At 38.4% G+C, this 16,143-nt stretch overlaps 1 protein-coding gene across 1 annotated transcript in view; it reads right to left on the minus strand.

The window, feature by feature from the left end:
* The window catches only part of slc3a1 (solute carrier family 3 member 1), a 135,622-nt gene extending 119,727 nt beyond the window's left edge, over window positions 1–15,895 (minus strand). Inside the window, exon 1 of the mRNA XM_087279008.1 lies at window positions 15,769–15,895. The gene's annotated coding sequence lies outside the window, so the exon portion shown is untranslated. The remainder of the gene's footprint in view (window positions 1–15,768) is intronic.
* Between the last annotated feature and the right edge of the window lie 248 nt (window positions 15,896–16,143).

Here is a 16,143-nt window from a genome sequence, read left to right on the forward strand (position 1 = left end):
TTTATTAAGCTAACTCTGTAATGTCTCCTTTGAGCGTATTACATTCAGAGATGTTGTTTATGTTCACAAAGCTACATAACACATAACTAAAGTTAAAAATTTTACATTGTAGTGGACCACCCCTTTAACGTCTTATGAAGATGTGTGCCTGCTGGGAATAAACACTAAAACATTCATTTATTCATTTTCTTTTCAGCTTAGTTACTTTATTAATCCGGGGTCACCACAGTGGAATGAACCGCCAACTTATCCAACTCGTTTTTATGCAGCGGATGCCCATCCAGCCGCAACCCATCTATGGGACACATCCACACACACTCATTGACTATGAATAATTTAGCCTACCCAACTCTTTGGACTGTGGGGGAAACCAGAGCACCCGGAGGAAACCCACACAAATGCAGGGAGAATATGCCATCTCCACATAAAAACGTAAACTGACCCTGCCGAAGCTCGAACCAGCGACCTTCTTACTGTGAGGTGACAGCACTACCAACTGCGCCACTGCGTCACCAACACTAAAACACATTTACATATTTATGTTTCTAAAGGTTGAAAAAAAAAAAAAAAAAAAAAAAATATATATATATATATATATATATATATATATATATATATATATATATATATATATATATATATACAAACGTAAACAGCCATTTTTACAATATTTTAATATATATATTGCATATCACATATATTTCATATATGTGAAATCCAAACGAACCACAGATGTGAATTATCTTTGTAACTAACTCTGGCATAGCATGTTGAACATTGAACCTGTACAAATAAATAAAATAACAAAACTTCGATGTAATGTATGTAATTTGCATATATATTTCTATAAACCAGATTTCTAAATAGGGATGAAAAAAGTTTTCTTGTGCCATCAGAAGCTGTTTATCTTTTCCCTGCTTTTAACTAGAACTAGCATGTATCTCTGGAATTAAAATATCCCGACCTCTCTGACAGAGCTGAAGAGGCTCTAACTGAAGAGTCCACTAGTACATTTGGGAGCGTGTGACTGAAGGTTTTGCGTTGCTCAAGGGCAGTGAGAAGGTGACACCCAGCATATGATCCTGAAAGCCCGTGACGGCTTCCGCAGCTCCCCCTCCCCTGCCCTGACTGACAACCGCCCGTCACCAACCCATGGCCCAGTCCTTCAAACAGCCAGGGGCTACACAAACGCAGAAGTCCTGCAATGGATGGATGGATGAGTGGATGGATGAACTGCAGGCCACCGCTCAGACAGATACAGAGACAGACAGAGCACCACGGGGCAGGTGGCTTAGCAGACAGCTGTCCACTGTCGAGGCCAAGTCACTCAACTCAGGGGTCAAGAGATCTTTGTGACAAATATGAGAGCACGGATGGAAGGAATGAAAAAGATGAGGGCTGATAAGGTTTGAGACTTCCCTTAGGAGAGGTTGATGGAGTGAGGAGAGGCTGTGACAGATGAAAGAGGCTGTTTGGATCGACAAAGCCTGGTCCAGGCCCTCAATCTAATGTGATTCTTGCCACGAGAGCGATACGACGACGGGGTAATGAAAAGAGAGATGTGGTAGAGATGAAAAACTGAAGAAGAGTACATGACTTCTGACATACAGAAGTAGACAGGAGTCGAGACACAGAGTTGAAAGGATGACCTTGGCTACAAGGCGCACAAATATCATTTGATTTTCAAATATCGCATTCAGGATTGACTCATTTTACTAGTGATGAATGCAGATCCATTTCCCAGTAGGCACCTTTATGCCAAAATTACTTCAAAGAACATGTCAAAAATTAGATTAGATTAGATTCAACTTCATTGTCATTACACATGTACAAGGACAAGGCAACGAAATGCAGTTTAGGTCTAACCAGCAGTGCAATAGCAGCAAGTGCAGGATACAGGTATAAGTTATAAAGTGCAGTTATAGAAAAACTATGGTGATATTTACAGATGGATGTACTATGAATATTGTATACAGGTTGTATTAGCTATGAACAAAGATTTACAATTAATGAGTATATGTACAGAGGGCTATTAATAATCAGAAGTGTGCAGATAGATAAACATAATTACAGATGTATATGTGCAGTGGGTGTGTACATAATTACAAATGTCAACGTACAATGCGTATGCACAATTCAAATAAATTCTTCGGTGCAATTAATTTTTAAATGTGCAAATGTTAAATAGTGCAGTGATTGTAAGGAGTATAAGTTAGAGGAGAATGGGGGGTATATTAGGAGGGCAAAAGTGTTTGTGAGGGCAGAGTTCAAAAGGGAGACAGCTCTGGGGAAAAAGCTGTTCCTCAGTCTGCTTGTTTTTGTCCGGGGGAGCCTGAAGCGCCTACCAGAAGGCAGGAGAGAAAACAGTCTGTGAGCAGGGTGAGAGGAATCCTTAAGAATACTGCATGCTCGGCCAGACAGTGTTTCTTCTGGATGTCCTCAATGGCTGGCAGTGTGGTCCCTGTAAGCAGTTTTCACCACTCGCTCCAGTGCCTTATGCTCAGCAACAGAGCAGCTTCCATACCAGACTGTGACGCAGTTGGTCAGGATGCTTTCTATTGTGCAGCGGTAGAAGTTCACCAAGACGGCTGATGAAAACTGGTTCTTCTTAAGTTGCCTTAAGAAAAGTAGGCACTGCTGAGCCTTCTTGACCAGGCTGAGGTGTTGGTGGTCCAGGAAAGGTCCTTTGTGATGTGGGTCCCCAGGAACTTGAAGGATGAGTGCATTGATGTGGATGGGATCATGTGAGCCTGTTCGTCCCTTCATAAAGTCCACAATAAGCTCCTTGGTCTTGTTTGTGTTAAGGAGCAGATTATTGTCAGTGCACCAAGTGACCAGATGCTGTATCTCGCAGTGGGTGACACAATCACCTAACAGCAAGAAGCTCGCTGGTTCGAGCCTTGGCTGGGTCAGTTGGCATTTCAGTGTGGAGTTTGCATGTTCTCCCCGTGTTCGCGTGGGTTTCCTCTGGGTGCTCCGGTTTTCCCCACAAGTCCATAGACGTGTGATATAGATGAATTAGGTAGTGTATTTGTGTGAATGAGTGTGTATGGGTGTTTCCCAGTGATGGGTTGCAGCTGGAAGGACATCCACTGCGTAAAATATATGCTGGATAAGTTGGCGGTTCATTCCCCTGTGGTGACCCTAGATTATTAAAGGGACAAAGCCGGAAAAAAAATGAATGAATGAAGGAATGTCGATGCTGGAACAACATTCCAATAACCAGTCAGATTTAGGGAACAAGCTTGTAGTTTGTGTAAAGTTTGCGCTTGCAAGCAGGGTCATGTGCTACGTCATTGTTATTAACACATTGGTTAATCTGATGTTAGCAATAATTTACAGTTAAGGTTTGGTTGATATGTAGGAATTAGGTTGTAGGAATGACAATTGTTGTTTGTTCAAACTACTTATTTAAAATGAGCAGAAACAACAGAATTCTTGAGTCTTTTTGGAACAACTCGAATGTTTTATGTTCAATCCGTTTACATTTGTAAATAAAAAAAATTGTACTTAATTTTTTCTTGTTCCCCCCACACAATTTGATTATGTGCTACCTAGCATTTTTACAGTGCTTCAGGTCCCTAAACTTGTCACTGAACTGTAAATGATTGTTTTACATGTCAGTCAGTCTGCCTCTGGGTGGTCCTGCTATAGAGTCCAGACCTCCTGTCGTCGGTCTGAAATTTTGTCTAGGATAATCTAGTCTTCGTACCCCCCTGCTGTTAGATGCTGCAACTACACTTCGTTCTAAACACCATCTTTCTCCATTAAGACTCTTTCTATGACGTATGCTTAAAAGGACACAAAAACAAGGAAAGTAACACACTAAAATAACACAATCCTCTCACACCCTGGTGAAAGACCCAGGGGCTGCTGCTGTTGGTGATGTGCAGGAAGGTAGCAGCATCATGACAGTAATCTCTCTCCCTCGGGACACGCAGACTCTAACTGATAAGTGCCAGGGAGCAGGGGGAACCCATTCGGTTAGGGGTGTCTTCAGTAGAGCGCGAGGCCATTCGGCATCCCCTCAGAGTTCAGGCCGGTAATCTGACACGACACGGCTGACATTACACACTGATGCCAGTGATGGAGAGCATCTCCGACTACTGCACGAGAGAAGAGCAGGAGTGGTTTAGGTGCCCTGGCATCTTCTGAGGGATCGTTGTGTTTGGATTATTAACCTGAGATCTAACAGAAGATGGCAGCAGGGCTAGTCCTTCAACAGAACTTAAGTCATACACCCTTAAAGTCTAAACATTGTCTCCTAGTATTTTTGGTGATGGAATGGACTTCTCTTTTTTAACAATTTACCTGGGAAATAGCAGTGAAGATAATGGTAAAAGACAAGAATTTATTAAAAAATACTTTTAGCAACCAGTGAGAAAATATGTCATATGGTTACAACTCGAACCTCATACGAGATCTGAATTGTTGGATATTGTATTGCATCTAATGTTTAAAATATAAAGAGGATGATCTTTTTATTAAAACTACAACTGGACAAATACCTGGAATATCGGGATAAATGGATTGTGCCTATGCCTTTACATTGTGTAAATTGATCTTTATATGTACTTGTTAATATCACTTGAAAGGACATACGTGAGCCAGGTTTCTCTCGTTTTTTTTCCCCTTTACTTTCGTCAATTGGTGAAGACTGTTCTTTACCATTGTCGCCACTTGCTTGATTTTGAAACTTGTGGAGCTGTGCATCGATAGATTTGCTCTTCAGTGTTTGAACTTTCAGCAGTGAAACTTAAACCACACTGAACTGAACTAAACTCTGAAAACTGTACTAACAAAGTCTCAATCTACTAGAACTTCTGTTATGCCGCTTTGACACAATCTACATTGTAAAAGTGCTATAGAAATAAACATTAATTGATTGTTATTGAACTGCTGGACTATGACATTACAAATGTCATTTAGTGAGTGATGCCTCACAATGCAAAGTTGTTTTCCAGAATGTTTCAGCTCGGTTTGTCTCTGGTGGAATGAGCGTCTAAACTTTACCAGAATATTTGAAGACAGACCTCTTCTGTAAACACCTAAAGGGACAGTTTAAAGGGGCTTTAAATAGTCACACTTTTGCTGTTGAGAATCAAAAACACAGCTCAAAACAAAAGGTAATCTAAGGGTGCTTTCACACCTGTGAATCGATTCATTCATTCGGTTGTGGTTTGGTGGGGTTTGACAAGGTGAGTGCAACGTGTCTGAAGAGCGAGGAGGGATGAGAAGGGTGCGAAACATATTTGAGGACTGGGAGGGAGACGCGCGAGTTCCGGGAGATTATCACTTGTTTAGGGGCATCCGGGAGTCTGTTCTTTTGGCAAAGACTCCTGAAACTTCCGGGAGAAGTTAGTCATATGCCTATTACATATCCATAAAACACTGTGATATAACCAGGCTTGGATCAGATACGTTTCAGTCGAGCCGAGACCACCTCATTCAGGCGATCTTGGAGCGATTGATTCGGTGTGGATCTGAGCGTGATTGCTGAATTCACATATGGCAAACGAACCGTGCTAACTGGGCAAACGAGACATGTTCCGAAACAAAAGTCTAGGTGTGAAAGCACCCTGACTTGTCCTGTCTTAATGCACCAGACATTTCATTACACTCTTTTGCTTCACATGTTTGTTTACATAACTTCTATTTTCATTTATAGCATGTCTTTTTTGCATTGATATTTAATATCTTTTGTTCAAATACTCTATGAACAGCAGCTATGCCAATTGTTTTCTTTGTTCTCTATTTCCACCTGGGGATGCTCATCCTAAGGCCTCTAGAGTTTGTGCAGCGCCATTGATGTTATCCAAGTCTTGTGGAAAAATACAATGGCAACTATAGAGGACTTCTAGAGGTCTCCATAATCCTGGACCAGGCTGTATCCTGAGCAGATGCTGTGGCGGTCATGGATGAGTGGAGAGCATGAGACTGAATCCTGAAAGACCCCAGTGACAGACAATTGAAATGCAGTACCTACTGAGTAGTAGGCAGTTTCGGACGCAGCCCTTTTGTATTTTTTAGCTTCTAAAATGTACCAATAGGTATGTGTATACCGCTCCACTGACTCCCTTTACTTCTCAAAGTGTATTCTTAGTTAAAAAAAGAGCCTTTATTGAGATATTTGAAAATGATTATTAATTAAAGGTATAGAAAACTTCAACCCGGTTATTAGTGTTATTCTGGCATTTGATTAGCAATTTCCTTAATTATTTGACAAAAATAGTATCTTAACTTTCCAGTTCTCACTGAATTTTACAAGATGGTGAGCTTTTGATGGTGAGACTCCCTCTCATCTCTCTGATTCTTGCAGCAGGTTGCACATTTGCACTATGGACACTTTGTGCATTTCAAACTGTGCTTCATACATGGTGAGTGGGCTTGACAAACCACCTGTAGAAACACTGTTCTCTGTTATGCACCTGACACTTTATTTAAAATCCATCTTACGAAAACTCAATAATGAAAACGGTGTTTACTATAAATGTACCATAATCATGTTGCTCTGCTTGCTTCAACCTTAAATATCTCTTGCACGGTATAAAACCTTAATTACCTCTTTTGCCCAATTTTCAGTTTTAATACCTCTCTTGCACAATATCCTGCACAACATTGTTCAGTCTCAGTACAGGGATTGCCTGTCTTATGTGTAAAGTTATGTGTCTTATAGTGTATATATAGTTTTTTTAAAAAGCTCTGATGCACAGTGTTGTGTTGTATTTATGATTCATTTATGTAGCACCGTTGTTCTGTGAGACATGTCATTTCGTTCCTATGTCTACACATGTAGCAGAATGACAATTAAGCTCGACATGACTTGGACTCTCTAAAGCCAAAACCAAAACTCTCAGACAGCAGGTTGTCCATGCAAATGAAGGTCAAAAAATGATTTTGGTGATCTTGTCAATGTAAACTTTTAAACCTAGCATGAGATATTAGTTGTTCCAAATCTGTGATTTTTAGAACATTGGATCTTTTAAATTGTCAGTAACTCATTCAAGTCCCCTAAAAAGGCTGGTCATCTACTAAAGAAAAATGCATAACAGGACAGGATTTCTTCATACAGTGACCAAAAAGTTCATTTCATTTTTTCTTCAGCTTAGTCCCTTTATTTATCCAAGGTTGCCACAGTGGAATGAACCGCCAACTTATCCAGCATATGTTTTACGCAGCAGATGCCCTTTCAGCCGCAATCCAGCACTGGGAAACACCCATACACTCTCACATGCACACTCATACACTACAGTCAATTCATTCAATTCACCTATACTGCTTGTCTTCCTTTCCCAGAGATGGGTTGCGGCTGGAAGGGCATCTGCTGCCAAAAAACGTGCTGGATAAGTTGGCAGTTCATTCCACTTAGTCGACCCCAGATTAATAAAGGGACTAAGCCGACAAGAAAATGAATGAATGAATGCATGTCTTCCCCCACAGAAAAAAATTTCTCTGGCCCACATCATCAGCATTTGCTTGGCCCACATGCCGCAGTGAATTATGGAACATGACTGGACCAAGTCTGGCTTCCATGCAAGAGGCAAACATGGACCATATCTGGGCCAAGTCTTAGCCAAGTTAATAACCCATAACTTAACATGAACTGGGGCAGATATGTTGGTATGTCACGACTGAAATGTTTTTAATAAACCCATACCCCTTCATGTATGTACTTTTTCTTGAAGCGACCTGATTGATAGAAATTTTTGTTTACTCAAAATAATTTAAATGTATTTTTAAAATGGGTCAAGATAGGCCAAACTTACGTGGCCCACAAATACCCACTTAGTAAATGGACTTGGCCCAAATGTGGCCTCACGTCATGGCACCGCTGGCATTTTGACGGCACTGGCATGCATAATGTCAGCCAAATGTGGGCCATTTATGGCAATGATGGCACTGCATGCATGACGGCAAACTACATTTGGGCCAGATGTGGATGGGAGGGGTTCACATTGTTTAGGTAACATTAGGCTGGGTTTTGGCTCAGTTTTGGGGGTTTCTGGTTAAAGGGTGGTGTTGACATGGTTAACTTATAGCTGATAATCGGTACCAATAATAAACTTGTTTTGGCCCAGTTCAAGGCCAGTTAAGAGAAATGGATTGTCTGAGATTGGGGCCAGTAATGTCCCATGTGGCCTATGTCTTTAATCCAGTTATGGGCCACTTCAGGACCGTAATTTTTTCCGGTACTTGGGCCGAGGGAAAAGTTATTATGTGGCCCAGAGCTGGGCCAGAAAACATTTGCTATGTGGGTACATGTTAAACATCTGGCCCAAATACTACATTTGATATCTGGCCCAAGTCTTGAGTGCCGCCTGTAAGACGGTGCCACCTCAGCCAAACCTGGGTCATGTTTGGTCTACATACTGAATGCCGGTGCTGGACAAATGCCTGCTGTGCCAGCTTTATGCCAAATCTGGGCCAGAATTCTTACTACTTGGGTTTGGACTGTGGGGAAAACTGGAGCAGACTAATCACTGAGCCACTGTGACTTGAAGTACATTTGTTTAGCTGAAAAACTTACTTTAACTAATATATTTTAACTTTAAATACATTTCGAGAAAGAAGGTCTTTGTTTGAGAATGAGTCATAGACAAACAATTGGCACTGTTTAATATATTAATGTCAGATGTCATGTTTTTACTTGTAGCTGTCACATCAACACACAAACATCAATAATGTCTCTTAATGCAGACTTTCAAATAATGCAGAAAGACTTGTGCTTGGGTAAATGTTAAACAGCCGGTCTGTGTATCCTGCATTTATCTCAAGACAGCACCGGCTCGCAGTCCAGAAAGTGATGAAATTGGAAAGGGCATCATTTGTGATGATGGAGGACAGAAGACGTGTTGCTTCAGGCTGTAAAGTAGAGAGGAAAAGGTCAGGTCAGATTGAAGTCTCCTCACCTACGCCTGCTGTTGTCATTACCGAGATGGAGGCCAGACAGATTTTTGAAACCCCCCTTTAAACATCATGCACACAAAAAAAGGGGAATCAGAGAGGAAATACAAAGAGACATTTCCAAAATGTCATGTGGCTTAAGGCAGCTTGGGTCAAACGGCAGAAGAGTTGGGCTAAACCTCTCAGGATTGGGCTTTGACAAGGAGCACAGAGGTGAGGAAGACCATGCAGCCAGAGGATGAAGGTCAAGAACGTCTGTCTTGGTTTTCAACACCTGCTGTTTGGTTTTTGGCACTCAGTGTCAACAGTGTGGAAGTCTACTGAAGCTAGGGACATTCAGGACAGGCCAGGTATAAAAGCATTCTGTAGAAAGTTTTTCTAATTAACCATGACTAAAAGGAATGTCAAAAAATATGCACCTTAAATCTTCAGACAAAAAAAAAAAAAAAAAAAACTAACTCTTAATAACAGACATGTAAACACACAATATTTAGCATCTCTGTGCCTTTATTTTATATTTGAGCCCCAATAGTCTGTTACAGTCAAGTGCTTGATCAAAGTCAATTTTACTATTATCAAATTACCTTCAAAAGTCATTTTAGAAATTACTTTATAATTATTAATAATAGATTTTACTCATTATTTTTAAATTAATTATAATTTAATAAATTATAATTTTATTTCACATTTAAATTTTTTAAATATATTTATTCATTCAATTTCTTGTCGACATAGTCCTTTTTATTAATCGCCACAGTGAAAGGAACCACCAACTTATCCAGCATATGTTTTACACAGCAGATGGCCTTCCAGCTGCAACCCATTACTGGGAAACTTTTTAATATACTTTAGTTCAAATAATTAATTATTTTTCTTTGGCTTAGTGCCTTATTTATTAGGAGTCGCATTTGTAATAACCATTCTGGCATTTGTTTTACGCAGCGGGTACCCTTTCAGCTGCAACCCAGTACTGGAAAACACCTGTACACTATACACAACGGCCAATTTTTTGTTTACACAATTCACTTACACCACATGTGTTTGTACCGTTGGGGAAACTAGGGCCGCATCTTTATTAAGAGGAGACAAGCAGCAAATCCAGATCTCACCATTTCCAGATGAGAAAAGCTCTCGGGTAAAAAAATGTTCCTTAGACATATTTTGTTGTTGATCGTTACGTGCACTGTAATCCACACGTGATTGTCCAGCTGCGCTCTCATAGCGAGAAAATGAAAACAAAACCTTCGCTGCAGCAAATTATAAAAGCAACACAGTTTAAAACCCCTTTTCTCTTGCTTAAATCATTCAGTTGAAATATCTAACAATAAATCTATAGAAATGTAACTTCAAAAATGAGAAACATGCCCAAGTAAACATTTTATAATATAAAACATCCATAAAATTATGTAAACAAATGAAATGTGACAATATTAGTCAACTATTTTCTCCAAAGATCTTTTCCATTTTTTTAGGTAGCTCTTAGCATCATTTGTATAACAGACAACTGTTATAATCCCTCTTGAGGTGGCGTTGGTTAAAATGTCAATTAAGGTTCTGTGAGAATCACATCTTGATGACTCTGTAAAGATCTGCTAAAGGGCAGCCATACATTTCTGAAGGCATCTTCTGTCTCCGTGCTCAATGTCGCTCTCAGGGTTTCCCTGCTGTTGACACGCTGTCGAATATGCTTGACTGAACACTTGCATTCTCCGATGCCTCGCTCATAATTGCTTCATAGTAATCAACTCCATTACAGTATTATGTTAATGCAGGGTGTGAACTGTAAGATTCTGTGAGGACATCTGAACCTCAGTGTTTGGCAAAATGTTTAGGAATATGGGATTTCTCTCCATCTTAAACACTGCCATGCCACTTTATTAGGTGCACCAATATATGTGTATGTAAAAATCTATCATACATTCATTTTGGAGCAGATTGATGGATTTAGGTTTGAAGATGGGAGGTCAAACTGAGCATCACAATTGAGAAGAAAGTGATTTAGGTGACTTTGAAAATTCTTGTTGGTGCTAGAAATGCTGGCTTGAGTATTTCCAAAAACTGATAGTCTACTGGATGCAATTCATGGCATTTCTTTTGGATAAAAATACTAAACTATGGTGGCCCACAGAGCTAAAGCATGCTGAAAACACATTAAAATAGAAACACCAACACCAACAAATTGATAAAACACCTCCCATATTTAATTTGTGATATGTGCTCAGGGGTGCCACTAAAAGTAAAAGAGATACTCAAATACTCGTCATCACAACTGTGGTCTGTAGAAGATCATCTCTGAAAAACACAGTAGGTCCAATCTAATGCTACATCAGAAGAAGAAGAGCGCACCAGTGATACTTCTGTCAGCTATAAAAATGTATTCACACATCAATTCACACAGGCTCAACCAAGCGTATAGGAGATCCACTTACCTGCAGAATTTATTTTCAGCCAGATAAGACATATTATATCGTGTCCTCTCATCTATGTAGAATGTCAGAACTCATGTTGCTTGATTGGTAAAGTTTTATTTAATAGTCAACAATTATGGGTTTGTTCTAAAAAAATTGCATCTTTGAAATGTGTAGCATGAATAGACTGTAAATTGTTCTCCTCTGCCCAATGATTATAGATTTAAATAGCAGCAATTGAGAACTGAACATTGTTTCTGATCATGTAGGTTTTCAGTGAACTCATTTTGTGATGGATATTTTCAGCAGGATATTGAACTAAAACATTTCATCCCAAACCGGTGTCTTGAACATGACAAATGAGCTCAAATGACCTCTACACCAACCTGGGGTGCGTTTCCCAAAACCATCATTAGCCAACTATGGTCGCAAGTTCCGTCGTTACAAACATAATTTGTTGATTTGAAGTTTACCAAATCTGCAGAGACAGGACAATCAACACCAACTAGAGCCGCATCTTTATTAAAAGGAGACGAGCAGCAAATCCGGATCTCACCATTTCCAGATGAGAAAAGCTCTCTGGTAAAAAATCTTTCCTTAGACATGTATTGTTGTCAAGCGTTGCGTGCACTGTAACCTCTACACCAACCTGGGGTGCGTTTCCCAAAAACATCGTCAGCCACCTAAGGTTGCAAATTCCGTCGTTACAAACATAGTTTGTTAAATTAAAGTTTCCCAAATCCGTCGCTCCAACCAACAATCGCAAACTGTGTCAAAAACTTGAGGACTCGCAACTACAGCTCTGGAGGTATGTCGTTAGAAACAGGCCCTACTGTATGTGCCTTTTACATATTTTTCAGTTAATATGGAAAGTGAATGCATGTTTTTGCCAAATCTAATATTGGATTTTATTTTAAATGCGTGTGCATGTAAAACAATATAATGTGCACAAAGAAATTATGGGTTTTTCTCTAAAGAAGTTGTTACTTCACCCTGTTTAGAGCATCATTATGGGCGTTTTACGTTACAACTAATGTGGTTCAAGCGATGGATCCTGGGACAGAGAAACTACGGGTTTTGGGAAACACTCATCACTACATTGTTCTTTTCCCATACATTTAAAGTGTTACAATTAAATTTTAAATTCTGTTATTAATTACTCACCCTCATGTTGTTCCTATGCCCTGAGACCTTCGTTCAAATTACAGAACACACATTAAAATATTTTAGATGAAATCTAGGAGCTCTCTGACCCTTTTTAGACAGCAAGGCAGAGGATTAAAGTCCAAAAATTGCACCAAAAACATGTTCCAAGTGACTTCAGTGGTTCAATTGCAAACATACAAAGCTCCAAGAACATTTTGTGTATAGTTAATAACAAATTGCTTTAGAAAGGCAAGTGTGTTTTAATGTGTTTATGGGAAGTTTGACCAATCCTCAAGAAGCATTTGTGAGGTCAGGTACAGATGTTAGACAAAAAGGGCTGTCTGGCAATCCCCACTCTAATCTAAAGGTGTTTAATCAGATTAAGGTTAGGACTCTGTGCATGCCATACAAGTTCCTTCACACTAAACTCATTTATCCATGTCTTTATGAATCTGAATGCTTTTTTTGTGCAATAATATGTATACAAGGGTGTATAAGGGTTTATAGCTAATAACTAAAAAACTAATCCTTTATATAATCACTCACCAAAAAAGTTAACACTCCAACACCAAAGGAATAGTTAGTAAGAAAATCCACGTGCATGAATAATGATTTACTAATATGCAAATTAAATGTTATTTCATTATGAAGACATGAACTAAATTATTATGAAAAAATCTCAAATTAATGTTTACTACAGAATGAATCAAACAAGTTCAAGTTTGTTTATAATGGCTACCTTAATTACTTGTTAGTACATGTTTTTTTAATAAATTTATTAATTGACACTTTAGTTTTAGCTAAATATAACATTCATGACCTGTTAATGTATGTTTATGTCACGACTAGGGCTGGACAGAATCTATGGACATTTTTTGCTATTTGCGGATTTATGCGGAATGATTTTGGCAGTATTGTAACTCAAACATAATATATAAAATAAATAAATTATATTACCTTTTTATTTAATGTTTACAATGCAAATCCAATAAGATTCAATTATCTGGTCATAAAGGAAAGTCTCTCCTATTATATCTCTACTAAAAGACAGAAAATATTACTTTACAAACTGTATTGTAAATAAATTATATGAACATTTTCATATTAGTAAATATTATTGCTGAAATTAATTAAAAAACTGAACAAATATAAATTGACACACATTTACACAAGTAACTAAATAGATTCAATGATGGCAAGGCAAGTTTCAAGGCAAGTTTCATGAACTCTTGTGTTTACACGTAACATTTATACACGTATGTAGAGTGTGTTTAATTTATTATATTACATTGAAAAACAATAGAAAAGTGTTTTGTCATCAAATTGTTGAGTTCGTGAGTAGTTAAGTATAAGTTAATGTGCCCCTCCAAGTAAAGTCATGACATGAAGATACAGTAACAGGTGATGAGTTAATATTGGTTATTCTTAGGCCATGTCCACACAAACACAGATATTTGCAAAATTGCACTTTTTTTCCCACAGTTTGATTGGCTAGCACGGCAAATTCCATATCTCACATTTTTCGAACCGCAGGACATAATCTGCCCCTATTCTCACGTTTACATTGACTTTTATACAATATACTCATTAAAATACTTAATTTCTCCATTTGGTGTCAACCCACCCTTACAAAAAAAAATACAGCAGTTTTTTTTTTAAAGAGAATGCTGCAGTTTCAGTTATCTTCTGAAAAGTGCAGTTTTTGGACACAAAAAAACTGTATTATTTAGGTATATTGCGGTATTACTACAATATACTGAAGTTCTACAATACAACTGCAGTAGATCTACTGTAATACAACTGAAGTACTACTACAATACAACTGCAGTACAACTACTGCAATAGTACTGAAGTTACTATAATGGAGTACAACTACTGCAATAATACTGAAGTTACTATAATGGAGTACAACTACTGCAATAGTACTGAAGTTACTATAATGGAGTACAACTACTGCAATAGTACTGAAGTTACTATAATGGAGTACAACTACTGCAATAGTACTGAAGTTACTATAATGGAGTACAACTACTGCAATAATACTGAAGTTACTATAATGGAGTACAACTACTGCAATAGTACTGAAGTTACTATAATGGAGTACAACTACTGCAATAATACTGAAGTTACTATAATGGAGTACAACTACTGCAATAGTACTGAAGTTACTATAATGGAGTACAACTACTGCAATAGTACTGAAGTTACCATAATGGAGTACAACTACTGCAATAGTACTGAAGTTACTATAATGGAGTACAACTACTGCAATAGTACTGAAGTTACTATAATGGAGTACAACTACTGCAATAGTACTGAAGTTACCATAATGGAGTACAACTACTGCAATAGTACTGAAGTTACTATAATGGAGTACAACTACTGCAATAGTACTGAAGTTACTATAATGGAGTACAACCACTGCAATGGTACTGAAATACTACAACTATAATGCAGTACCGCTACTGCAATACAATTGAAGTACTACTAATGCCTTTCCTGCACGGTGGACAATGGTTTCCAAATGAGGTTCCAGTACTTTAGCTGTATTGTTGAAGTACTACCACAATATATTGTAAAAGTAACTACAGTTTTTGAATTTTGCCACAGTTATCCTTGTATATAGGCTATCTCTGTTCAAATTACCGCAGTTATTTTTTTTTCTTATTCATTTTTACAAATAAACTAAAAATTCTAATTACCACACCATTGGCATATTAGTCCACTACTAATTTACTTGCTTTTACTCCAGTTAACTGCAACTTATACTGCTGTTAAACTTTATTGTACTGTATTTGAACTTTATACTTCTTTGTATTGCAATTTTGCAATTGTACTTAATTTTATTGCAGGTATACTTTTATACACTGCTGTTGTCCTGCAGTTATACTGCAGTTTTACTTCAGTTTACTGCAGTTATTTTTTGTAATGGCAGCATAAAAGGCCTTTATGGCCGCCTTTTGGTTTGCCGTGCCTTTATGCATCACAGTGCATTTTTGTATTGTGAAATCCTAGTTGGAAAACCTTGCATTTTAAGCTCAGCCTAAGAACTTCCTTAATGTCTAGATAACTGAATGTTTAAAAAATGTATTGGTATGCTGTCTGAATAAGATTTGAGGTTTTAGATACCATCATTATGAAGTTTCTTTCCTCAATTGTCTGCAAGTCGTTAAATCAACGCACAAGTAGTTCAACATATTTCAGCGAACTCAATGTTTTTTTTTTTTCTCCGAATCAGTGACCAGTACAAACAGTTTGAAGTAGCCCCAAGGAATCATGGGCTACGTCCAAAATCCGCATACTTCCATACTATACAGTACAGTAAAATCAGTATGCGAGCCAAGTAGTATGTCCGAATTCATAGAATTCGAGAAACAGTATGTGAGACGTACCCGGATGACTTACTACTTCCGGCAAGATTCTGGAGTGCGCATCCCATGCACGCTGCGCTATATCATTATGCCCCGCAAGCGAATTCATGAATGGGAGTTAAGCGACGCAAATGACGCAGGTTTTCTAACGGCCGAAAAATACATTTAAATTCAAATGCAGTACCTACTGAGTAGTAGGCGGTTTCGAACGCAGCCATGTTCGAACAATGTTTACTACAACTGAATCTCTTCTTCATTCATCCACTCACGTTTTATATATTCCAGGAGTCTGACCAGCACCCTCTAGTGCCCTG

This window comes from Danio rerio, chromosome 13 (assembly GCF_052040795.2).
Source record: "Danio rerio strain M-AB ecotype USA chromosome 13, GRCz13ab, whole genome shotgun sequence".
Classification (NCBI taxonomy): domain Eukaryota; kingdom Metazoa; phylum Chordata; class Actinopteri; order Cypriniformes; family Danionidae; genus Danio; species Danio rerio.